The following is a 12,817-nucleotide window of genomic DNA, read 5'->3' as shown; positions in this document are numbered from 1 at the left end:
TATGGATGTTCGTTACTCTTTCACGCAAATACTACTGAATGCATAACGATGAAATTTGTTATGTAGGTAGCTGAAGACCCAGAAAAACACATAGGTTATTATTCTGGAGTTACCGAGAGGTCGGGATTTACACGGGAAGGGTTTCCACGCGGACGAAGTCGCGGGCGGCCTCTAGTAGGACATAAGGTACCTGGGTCAAATATGGTCAGCCGAAAAATAGCCAGTTGCTCTCACTGTTAGGTAAACGATCAGTGGGTTAAGCAAACTTTGGCGCGATCATTCGATAGATGGGTGACCGCATAGTGGAATTTGAACTGGGCGTCTCAGTGTTTCGGAGGATAAAAAGCCGGTGGTCCCGGCTGTTGTCTACTAAGATAACAGTCGTTAAGCCACGTCAAATGTATTCGGGCGGCTTGAACAACTTTGACACTAGATTGATCACTAACCATACGATGAGAAGAACAAGCAAAAAATATGGCCCAGGTAACTTATGTAATTATTCTTATAGTTTTTTTAAATCTGTGCCGACAAAGTCACAGGGAAAAGCTAGTAGTATTGTATAGTGGTATTAAACTATTAAAAACCACTCCCACATCTTCATATATGAACATTTCTACTAAGAAGTTAATTGGCAAAATTCCTAAAGATTTATTGTTTAGGAGATCGTCTCAGTACAGACGGACTTACGACATGTCACATGAATTTATCTTGTTGGGTACAGCATTTTAAGCTAGTTTTATACATAAAGCGATAAAATATATGTAGAATTTGCTAATAATGTATCTATGTGTAATATGCTATGTGTCGGAAAACGGATTTGGGGATTATTTTTGATAAGATGGAAGGTCATATGTGATTCCCAGTTTCCCAGTATCTCTTTGCAAAATGTTGACAAAATTGGTTCAGCAGTTTATTCATAAAAGCGTAACTGACTAAACATTATAACGATCGACTGTCTCTGTAGTCGGGGAGATAGCGAATATTCAAATTAAAATCAGAATATTTTTCAATAGTAGTCCGTGGTTTGATAACTTTATTACAAGACCTAACATAATAAAACGTGAGTTGTTTGTTTGTTTGTCGTATGGTAAGTGGTCAACCTAGTGTCAAAGTTGTTCAAGCCGCCCGAGAGGCCTTTGACGTGGCTTAACGACTGTTATCTTAGTAGACAATAGCCGGGACCGACTTTTAACGTGCCTTCCGAAGCACGAAGACGCCCAGCTCAAATACCACTATGCGGTCACCCATCTACGGAATTACCGCGCCAATGGTTGCTTAGCCCATAGATCGTATATCGTTTAACGTGAGTGTGTTTCATACACCTTTGCCTACAGATTCGGGAAAAACTAGCGTGATGTAAGATATATTATAGCTTTTAGTACAAGACCATCTTTATTGTTTAAAAGGATGGTCTAACTCATTTAAGACCTGACCATATAAGTGATCTTAAATGTTATTAATCGTTTCCATAGTAAAACGTAATTTAAACCTTATATGCCTGGTACTAAAGTCTATAATTGCTTGAATACCATTTTGATTAAATTAGGTTACAAAAAGTAAAAGTTTAGATGAATCAGTAACTCAGTATGTTTATTTTTTTCAGTAGAATTAAAATATGTATGCAACGATCCCTAACCCGCACTTGGCCAGCGTGGTGGACTCAAAGCCTAACCCCTCCCTCTCGTTTGGGAGGAGACCCTTGCCCTGCAGTGGGACAGTAAAGGGTTAAAAAAAAAAAGAATTTAGAAGTATAAAAGTCTTTTTATCAGTTACTAGCTGACCCGCGCAACTTCGCTTGCATTACGTAAGAGAGAATGGGTCATAATTTTCCCCTTTTTTTAACATTTTTCGTTACTACTCCGCTCCTAATGGTCGTAGCGTGATGATATATAGCCTATAACCTTCCTCGATAAATGGGCTATCTAACAGTGAAAGAATTTTCATATCGGATAAGTAGTTCCTGAGATTAGCGCCTTCAATCAAATAAACAAACAAACTTTTCAGCTTTATAATATTAGTATAGATTTAGTTACCATAGTACGGGATCTGCTTAGTTTGGAATCAAATGACCGTGTATGAATTATCCAAAGATATTTATTTCTTATCAGCCCACCATGACACTTTATTATAACGGTAATTCATACAAACGTCATTAAATATTATAAATTATTTCATACAAACATGAGTTGTACATGTAAAATTACTGTTAAAGTATTTATATAGAGGTAATTATGTAAATAGGTAATAATATATCATATGTACAGGGATTAATGTTGTTAAAAGTTATTTTAAATAAGTTGACCCGTCCGTTCAATGCTATCAAAGTTTCATCCCCTATTTCATCCGTTTAAAGGTTGATTATTGAAAAATAAAATAGCATATGTTTACTCCCGGATCTTCAACTATCCACATGCTAAATTTTATCTATATTTGTTGAGCGGTTTAGCCACAATAAGTAAGTAAGAGAAGCGGTCTGCGATTGATTCTGAAAGAAAATATTTTCTATTTCAGAGTTACAGAGATACTTTTTACCGCGGAATTTGTATCTATACTAATATTATAAAGCTGAAGAGTTCGTTTGTTTGATTGTTTGCTTGTTTGAAAGCGCTAATCTCAGGAACTACTGATCCGATTTAAAAATATCTTTCATTGTTAGATAGCCCATTTATCGAGGTAGGCTATAGGCTATACATCATCACGCTACGACCAATAGGAGCAGAGTACCAGTAAGAAATATTACCAGAACGGGAAAAATGATGACCCATTCTCTCTTATGTGACGCAAGCGAAGTTGCGCGGGTCAGCTAGTATTAAATAACGGTTATTTTCATACAATATCTTATCCAGCAGTTTGTTTATCTAACACTTATATCAAAACTTTGAATTACCTATTTGGTAGTACGACCCAAACTAAAATGGCGTTTGACCTACAACTGGATTATAATGTATGTATCCTACAACAATATTAAATTAAATCCTATTAACATTTGCCGCTCGAGGCGTCAATTATTTCCTTAACTAGCTAACATTTAACTACTTAAGAAGCACATAATTACTGTGATTACAGTTCAAATATCAGCGCTGTTAGATGACTGTTTTAAAATGATAATATACTACCAACGACTTAGTAAAGAATCGTGCAAGTTTCGCGAATAGCGGAGGTAGATAAAAATATGAATGTAGTAATTTTACGACCTATTATGTACTTTTTATGAAATTGATGTCGTCCTGGCCGATTTCGGCTACGGCGGCCAGTTGCATTGAAACCAGCCAACTGTGCAGGACTTTGTTTATAGTGTCCTAGTGTGTGCACAATACACAGGTATACTCTCTATTCCTTCACTCTCATAGTCTGGTGCGACGGCTAAACTGACACGACCAGAGAGAGGCCAGGCGCAGGACCGACGGCTTTACGTGCTTTCCGAGGCACGGACACAGCTGACAGTTGCCTGTTCAATACATCTACTTTATTGGAAATACATAGAAAAATTATTAGTTATTGAAAGTACAAAGAAATCTATACTAATATTATAAAGCTGAAGAGTTTGTTTGTTTGTTTGTTTGTTTGTTTGTTTGTTTGTTTGTTTGTTTGTTTGTTTGAACGCGCTAATCTCAGGAACTACTGGTCCGATCTGAAAAATTCTTTCACTGTTAGATAGCTCATTTATTGAGGAAGGTTATAGGCTATATATCATCACGCTACGACCAATAGGAGCCGAGTACCAGTGAAAAATGTTACAAAAACGGGGAAAATTATGACTCTCTTAAGTGACGCAAGCGAAGTTGCGCGGGTCAGCTAGTCTAATATAAATAGTGCATAATAAGATACTTTACTAAGTTGTCGGACTTGACTATTTTAAAATATATTTGTAACAAACTTTTATACAGTATTTCAGCCGCTTAGAAGTAAAATACGACTAACGAAACTACATGAAAATACATTAAGTAGTTTTGAGTAAAGTGTAGCGATAGACATAGGTACATAGAATATATACAGAAGTATATCCCTGCAAACGAAATAAACATATGCCTTTCACAATATTCAAGCGTCTGACAGCGATTTCGTCCGCGTAAAAACGTCGTACCTGTGTTAATGTAGCTTATAAATTATCTGAATACCTCCAACATTTTGCCAAAATCCGTTCACTATTTTTGACGTGATAAAGTAACAAATACTGTAATAATGTAAGTAGCCGTACTCTTCCGAAACGGCTTGACCGATGCTTATGCAATTTTGTAAGCATATTGAGTAGGTCTGAGAATCGGTCAACACCTATTTTTTTTTACCCCTATATGACACTATTTTTTGTTAATTTATATGGCAAAACAACGTTTGCCGGGTCAGCTAGTATTTATATAAAATTAGCTTTTACCCGCGACTTCGTCCGCCACCTGAATTTTCCCATGGAAATGCGTCATTTTCCCGGTGTAAAAAGAAGCCTATGTCCTTTCTCGGGTATCAAATTATCTCCATACCAAATTTCATCCAAATTGGTTCATTAGTTTAGGCGTGATTGAGTAGCAGTCAGACAGACAGAGTTACTTTCGCATTTATAATATTAGTATGGATTCATATCCTGAAAGTTTTCTACACAACGCCATCTATATTTCCGGGTGCGCAACTTTTTTTCTTATACTAGTTCCAAGGAAACAAACCAATTACGTTTTTACTGTCCCATGCGAACCATTGTCCATTGTCTTAGTGTCCTGAGACGGGTTTTTGTCCTATTTTTTATAATCACTGTCCGTAATAGCTATTTTATATAATGGCTTTACTTATTTGCTTTTTTAATTAGATTGTGATTACATAATGATATAGTTTTTCTTAAATATGATTGTTAGTTACATGGTAAAGCCGTTTAACCTATGAATGTAACCCTTTGTGGTCTGGGTGGTTCGATTCCCGGGTTGGGCAAAGTGTTCATTTATAATGTCTAATTTCCAGTGGAATACTTTCGATGGTAACCTAGAGTATGATAGAAGCAGAGGTGTATAATAACTCGGATATCGGGACTCGGGTTCGAATCCTAGGTCTTTCTGTTAAGAATTTCTCCGAAGCTAGGAAATTGAGGCTGTATACCTCCGAACCTCAGAAAACACGTAAAATCGACAGTCCTGCGCCTGACCTCTACTGGTCGTGTCGGTTATCCGTCCAACCGGACTATAAGAGTAAGGGAAAATCGACAATAAAATAATATCATTGGACAACTCACACACGGTCATTTGATTCCAAACTAAGCAGAGCTTGTACTATGGTAACCAAATAACTGATAAACATATTTATATACTTGTAAATACATACTCATATCGATACATAAACAACCATTTAAAATATCTAGATTTCAAATAAATATTTTGTATGTTAATCATAGATATTCGGCCAGATGTTACACAATACATATTGCACCAATTCTTAGATAATATTAGTCTTTGTGCAATTCGATACGATGATACGTTTACGAAACGATATTAGCATATAAAGCAGTGCAGTTTTAGAAACTTGTTTTTTCTGATTGGCGTCATTTTTAGAATATTTTTCTTAGTATCTTTATATATATAATTCTTCTGTAAGTGTGTATGTCACTGAACATCTCTTAAACGACTGGACTGATTTTGATGAATTTTATGATCTGAGAATGGTTTAGATTCACAATTTTGTCCGCTGGACAATGTTTTTTTAATTAATTTTTAATTTATTAGTAACGTGTAGACAGGACAACGTCTGTCGGGTCCGCTAGTGTATTTATAAATGTGCTTTGTTACTTGAGAAAAAAAAAACCGTTTATTGGTGAATTTATTTTTATATGAGTTCTTTTCTTTATTTTTCTTTTCTTCAAAATACAACTCTCGCACAAAGAACTGCTCTTGTGTTGTGGGGATTTTTACAAACATACAAACAACGGACACAAAGTACAACTAGACCCGAAGAAATAAAAGTTCTTATAAAAAACGCTAGAGGCGCTGATCAGTATTTGCTAATAACTATTTTACGCCCGTGACTACGGTAGATGTAATTTGATCGAAACGTCGGGTAAACAAATAACCTTTCATTTTAAATCGCGTTTAAGACCCGTTACATTATAATATTACACGATAGCTATTTAAATCAAACTGTGGAAAATAAACTACTGCGTGCTAGACATATAAAAATACTTGAAAAAATAAAGAAATGATAGTTCTTATAAAATACGCTAGGGGCGCTGTTCAATGTTTTGTACAAACTCCGTCTTATCTGAGTTGCCAACAGTCGCTAGTCGATACTAGTAAGAAATCGTATCAGATTTGCAAACCAACATTTTGTATTCGCTATGTATTTTCATCCAATCAACCGACAGCCGTTGTAAAGCCGTAAATAATGTCAAATAAGGTGCAAGTATGAAAAGGTCAGTAATGTCACTAAAGGTCACTAAAGGTCACTTTGTCGGCTTCAACCGGGAGTAACGCAGTAACATGTACTGTCGCAATACCTTTGAGATCCCTATCGAAAGATATTTGCTATGATAGGGCTGACTCGGACAGGATTTTGTAATTTGAGATTATTACCAATGCATTACTAGTTAAAATCTTGCAAATGCATACTTGGCGCAGTGGTTTAGGTTGCCATGCCGCTACCATTGCGTTGGGAGGTCGTGGGTTTGATTCCGTTAGACAGTAATAAACTGACGTGCATTACCCAGTTTTAAAATAAAATTAGTTATTTAGTTATTTATTTTCTTTTCGTATGTTTAGTGGTCAATCTAGTGTCATAGTTGTTCAAGCTGCCCGAAGGCCTTTGGCTTAACGATTGTTATTTAATTCACAACAACTGGTACCGACTTTTTACGTGCCCACCCAGTTCAAATACCACTAGGCGGTCACCCATCAATGGAATAACTGAGCCAAAGGTTGCTTAAGTCGCAGATTGTTTATCGATCGGTGAGCGCAACTGAGGCGCCCATAGCCAGTGGACCACTGCCACTGGGCGTCTCCGTGCTTCGGAGGGCACGTAAAATATCGGTCCTGGTTGTTCTCAATTAAGATAATAGTCGTTAAGCCGCGTCAAAGGCCTTTCGGGCTTGAACAACTTTGACACAAGGTTGACCACTAACCATACGATAAGAAGAAGTGCAACTGTACCTCGATTCTCTACCACTATCGACTACCGACAACCGGCTAGCTATCGAAATTTTGACATTTAGAATGTACTGCCAAAATGTTTCCTACAACACCCGTCAGAGGCGCTGATTAGATTTTCATACAAAATTTCTCGATGACAGGTCGGTTGTCGGTAGTCGATAGTAGTAGAGAATCGAGGCACTTCGGGCTTGAGCAACTTTGACACTAGGTTGACCACTAACCATACGATAAGAAGTGTTAGTTAGTTAGTAAGTGGCATCCCTAACTAAACAACTTTAGTAATATATCATTCACGTTTAGTTTGACGTGTACATCGATCTGTTTTGAAATAGATACTATTGCAACATACAAACAGACAGTGTTGTGCAGCCATTGTAATATTTTACTTATAATTAGACAGGTCGAATGATTGACAACTTCATTCAGTATCGTCGAATCCGTTGAAATTATCAACAAAGATATTTTGTGAAATATTAAAAAGTATATCTATATGGCAATATGCTTAACTGCACGTTTGGCGCGGGTCAGCTAGTATGAAACATAAATACTAATATTATAACGATAGTGTCTGTCTGTCTGTTATGTCTTAACGGTATAATCGCTGAACTGAGCGAGTATGATGAAATTTTGTGTTAATATTGCTGAAAAAATGTTATGAAACAAGGGCTGTGATATCAAAAATAGTCCTTAAATAAACAAAAAACACGATAAAAGATTTATCCTGTATTTACTATACGCTGCACGAAAGTTCTTTATTTTTTTTAAAGACACTAAGAGTTGCTCTTGTGGCGCGGGCACTTTTACAAACATACAAAGTACAACCAGACCCGGAACAATTATTAGTATATCGCACAAATAATTGTTCCATGTGGGAATCGAACCCACGATATCCCGACGCAATGGCCACGGTGCTACCATGTGACCTAAACCACTGCTGCACGGAGGCAGTCAAATATAAGTATGTTTGTCACTCCTTCACTCCAAAACGGCTAAACAGATTTGAGTGAATTTTACGACTTTACTGATCATGTTAGGAAACTACTTAAGTTAAAGATGTTTATGACTGTATTACTGCTCACACGGCATGTTAACAAGCGTGAAGTTACGAATAGGGTCAGCAAACTAATGGACAGCTTCCATATTGCCCAATTGTAAGGAAAACATTTTGATGCAGTTTTAAGTGTAGCGATAGCAAAACAAATTTGGTTAAAAATATCTTTTTAGTACAGTGAAAAGATGTTGTTTTGTTTTTGATTTTGGTGTAAGTCGTTTCTTTAGAAATAATACAGTTACTTAGATTGGAAATAATAAAAGGCATTTAATATCATTATTTTAAATGGATATCACTGCATTAATAATACGTAAAAATAAAAAAAAACTTGCAACATCGATTTTCTTTTTTAGTGAACACCATTTCCTGAATTATAAACGAACACAATTATTTTGTAGTGTACTTAGAATGCTAAAATCTTAACTTGCTTTTCAGTGAATATAATAATAAGTTCTAATGGCAATTTATGAGCCATATTTTTACATTTTTACATTGTTCAGAGGCTAACCCCTCCCTCATTACGGGAGGAGACCTTTGCCCAGCAGTGGGCAGTGCAGGGGGGCTATCACGTATCTCAGTTGTCAAGCATTTGAAAGCCACTATGCTGTACATTGTTTTCTCCCTTAGATTATAGTGATGAACACGTTATGTCAAAGCAGCAATGTACTGAAAAGTGACCATAAATTTGACGCTAGCTAGCTGTCAACTGAGATACGTGATAAGCCCGCAGGGCAGTGGACATTAATGGGTTAAATTTTTATTTAATTTAGAGCCTTACCCCTCCCTGATTCAGGGAAAAGACCATCAGTGGGTTAGTTTTTATTTGCTTTTATTTTATATTTCTGTTTAAAGCCTGTATCTTTTTGCTAACCGTACACAAGAATCTCGATGTCCTTTACGCGTTTGTCGTACATCGCTTGCGTCACTTGAAAACCTGCTGACCCCACGTAATAGAGGGTAGATAAAGAAAGAATGTTCTAGAAATATGTACAAAAGTTTGTGTGGTAGCATCTCAAAAACTACTGGGAGGGTTTGGAAAATTCCTTCAGTTTTAGATAGGTACATTCAATTAATGTTATAAAAGTGAAAGTTTGCAAGGATGTCTCTATGTATGTATGTATGTGTGTTACTAATTTACGCAAAAACGATAAAACGGATTTTGATTGAATTTGGTACACAGATGATTTATATCCTGTATTGAGACATAGGATACTTTCAGGCCTCGCGAAATCTTTTCACACGAACAACATCGTAGTAAGAAACTAATATATTAAAAAAAATACTTTGCTAAGTTTTTGATTATAACTAATAAGATAATAAACAAAGCCGATAATGTAACTTTCTGACAATAAATTCATTTAATAAATCGGTTTTGCAGTTTCAAAGAATACCACCCACAAACAAACCAACATCTTTACATTTGCGACCTGTTTAAAACAACTAAACAGACAATAAACCTTTAAATTTCAAAATAATCTAACAAACACACATTTATGGCAAAACAAATGGTCATGCGGGTTAAATATATCTTATTTGAAATGCACGACTCGGGTCTCGAACCTAGGACTAAGTAGCTATTGTTATATGTACTTTGTTTAAATGTCACTAGGACTAAAGGGGGAGAGATGTATTTAAAAAGATTTAGTCATATAATAAATGTTGTAAATACTAAAGTAGTTTTGTTTGTCACGTTTTTATTGCAAAATTACTGAACCGATTTTGATGAATTTTGGCTGAGTGATAGATATCATCTCGGGAAAGGATATATGCTACAAAACATGTTCGTTCATGTGGATACGAGTGGAAAAGGCTATCATTGTTATTGTGACAGTAATCCTTTTGTATTTTAAGCTTTTCAAGTTAAAGACCTGAACTAATTTGAGTGTAAATTTAACAATGCAATAGTTTACATACTGGAGAAGAAAATAGCTTACTTTCTATACTAGAAGTTATGGTAGAACCACTTTTTCAGTTAACATTATATAGACTATATGTCAACTTTATTTATAGTGACAAAATGTAATTTAAAGAATTGTGTCACTGCCAATAAATACTTTATTTTTAAGTATCATTAAAAGAATATCACGGAAAATATCTCCAAGATCTTTTCAAGAACAAATTCACAGTTAAAAGCTAGTCTTTACAAACGTAGATTGATTTAAACCTCACGATTAAATAATATATGTACAAACTTTAATGATTGAAACAAACGACCAACCATTTTTGGTCACCTCATGATAAAGGATTACATTGATGTCATTTGAGCTATAGCTTTGTATTTACCTACAATGTAACAGCCGTTTAGGAGCTATAATGCCACAGGCAGACACACAGATAGACAAGTAGATATGGGAAACTGTTTAGCAACCCCTTTTCTGGATAAAAAGGCTATATTTTTTTAAATATTCATATCACGCTTATTGTAGCATAAGGTAGGTAGAAGATACATATATGAATTTTGTCCACGTTTCGCTATTTGTTATGTTAGTCCTATGTAATATAGACAAGTTACCAAACTAATTGGGATCCATGGGATCAAATATCCCACAGGAATGGGATCAACGGGATAAAATCGTAATATACCCAGACGAAGTCGGGCCTGCCTGCTAGTCTATGTAAACAAAAATGAATCACCGAAATGTATAATTCTTTTTTTAATATGTTTGTAACTGTCGGGACAATGTTCGTATAGGATTCATGGGATCGAAATTCCCACGGGAATGGGATCAATGGGATTGAGTCATACTTTATACGGACGAAGTCGGCCCGCTAGTTTTAAATAAAATAATAATAGATGATATTATCAAAAATCCTATTAATTCGATTGACAGTATATAATGTTTATTTAAGAGCCTATGGCCATTTAATTATATAATACCGCGGTCCACCTTGACACGATAGTAGTATTACAAAATTAAAACTATTTGATACTTAGATATTATTGTTATATCAAATACTTGTTTAAATTCCTTTTAAATGTTGATGTAGAGAGTATGCTGTGTAGAGTATTTGGGTACGATTACCGGGTCGGGCAAATAAATTACTTGTTTTTTAATAAAATAAAATAATTTGTATATATTTTCTTACGCTCGCTTTTACGTCAAAGCGGCTGAACCGATTTCAGTAAATTTGTCTGAGCCATATAATAGACGCATGAACGGTCTAAAGTATTATTTTAAGACTATAATATATCGAAATAAAGAGTTGACAAAAATACAAAAAAAAGTAAAAAATCATATAACCAAAATCAATCCACAAGATTATTTCCGTGTGGGAATCGAACCTAACACTACTATTGCAATAACCACTTTAACTATTACGCCACACCTATAACTATCAAACAAAATTTATAACAAACGTATAATTCGCGACAAACTATTTGAAATGTCAAGGTTTTTCAATTTTAACCTCAAACGAGCATCAAACCCGGATCTTCCCAATTATAAATTATATTGTTTGCTTGTTTGTTACAATCATATCGGAAATTGATGGATTCGTTTTAATAGCATTCTTTTGTTAGATTTTATAAATATTATGATATACGTTTTTTTATGTATAATTAAAGTTATTTATGTGCAAAATTTTGATGTTTCCGTCTTTTATTGAACTAGCATTTTCCCTCGGATTTACTTGCGTGGAACTTTACCTTAGAAAAAATATAGCCTATATCCTTTTTGGGTCTGGGTCTGTAAGCTATAATTTAGACAAACTAACTTTATCCCGCAGATTCGCTTGTGCAGGACTATCTTTGGATAAATGTAGCCTATATCCTTCTCGGGTCGGTAGACAATTTTTTACAGATTTTCATTAAAATCGGTTAAGTATTTTAACCTTAGTAGCTAACTAACTAGGCATGCCCGCAAATTCTCCTAAGGGTTGATTTTTATAAAGGAAACGTAGCCTATATCCTTCCCCGGGATATCACATATCACTTTACACAAATTCCACTAAAATCGGTTCAGTAATTTAGCTGTTATAGCATAACAAACTTACACTTAGAACATTAGAATTTACCTTGGACTCAAACCCTAGACCTTCCTCTATTATAATCATTGATATCAAAAAACTTCCTTTTCTATTCATACTCAAAGAATAGCAGTCGTGATGGTAACCTTAGTAAACGCTTATAACACAACCAAATATTTATAAACCTCTGCACAAGGTCTTTCATTTAATACGATTTTACACACAAATATAGGAATTTGAAGAATTCCCTTGAAATACCAATTGATGATGGATTATTGGACTTATTTAAGAGAGTCAATAAATATTTATTTAATTTTATTCAAATGATTTAGGGTTAAAATCTGACACTAGTCGAAGTTATGTGGGTATTAGAGATTATTATACGTCGTTCTAACGATGGAGTAAAACATCTTGACAACTGAAGAAAGTCTTTTAAATAGTTCCTGAAGAAATGCTAACAACGGACATAAAGTACAACTAGACCCAAAACAACTATCTATGGATCACGCAAATATATGTTCCGTGTAGCAATCGAACACACGACCTCCCGACACACTGGTAGCGGCGTGGCGACCACTTTAACTACTGCGCCATGGTCGTCATAACATTTTAACACCGCTAATTTTGACTATGACGTATCTCGCACGTTTGTAATTACCCGAGAATAGTGCTTATAAGGTTTTGC

General features: G+C 35.2%; 2 protein-coding genes across 2 annotated transcripts in view; both read right to left on the bottom strand.

The window, feature by feature from the left end:
- The window catches only part of LOC142984784 (uncharacterized), a 391,275-nt gene that overhangs the window by 213,116 nt on the left and 165,342 nt on the right, over positions 1 to 12,817 (bottom strand). The window lies entirely within an intron of this gene.
- Positions 1 to 12,817, bottom strand: part of LOC142984921 (uncharacterized) — a 78,433-nt gene that overhangs the window by 28,637 nt on the left and 36,979 nt on the right. The window lies entirely within an intron of this gene.

The sequence above is a fragment of the Anticarsia gemmatalis genome, chromosome 28, assembly GCF_050436995.1.
Source record: "Anticarsia gemmatalis isolate Benzon Research Colony breed Stoneville strain chromosome 28, ilAntGemm2 primary, whole genome shotgun sequence".
NCBI lineage: Eukaryota > Metazoa > Arthropoda > Insecta > Lepidoptera > Erebidae > Anticarsia > Anticarsia gemmatalis.
The sequence above is the reverse complement of the archived record's forward strand: the minus strand, read 5'-3'. Positions and strand labels throughout refer to the sequence as shown.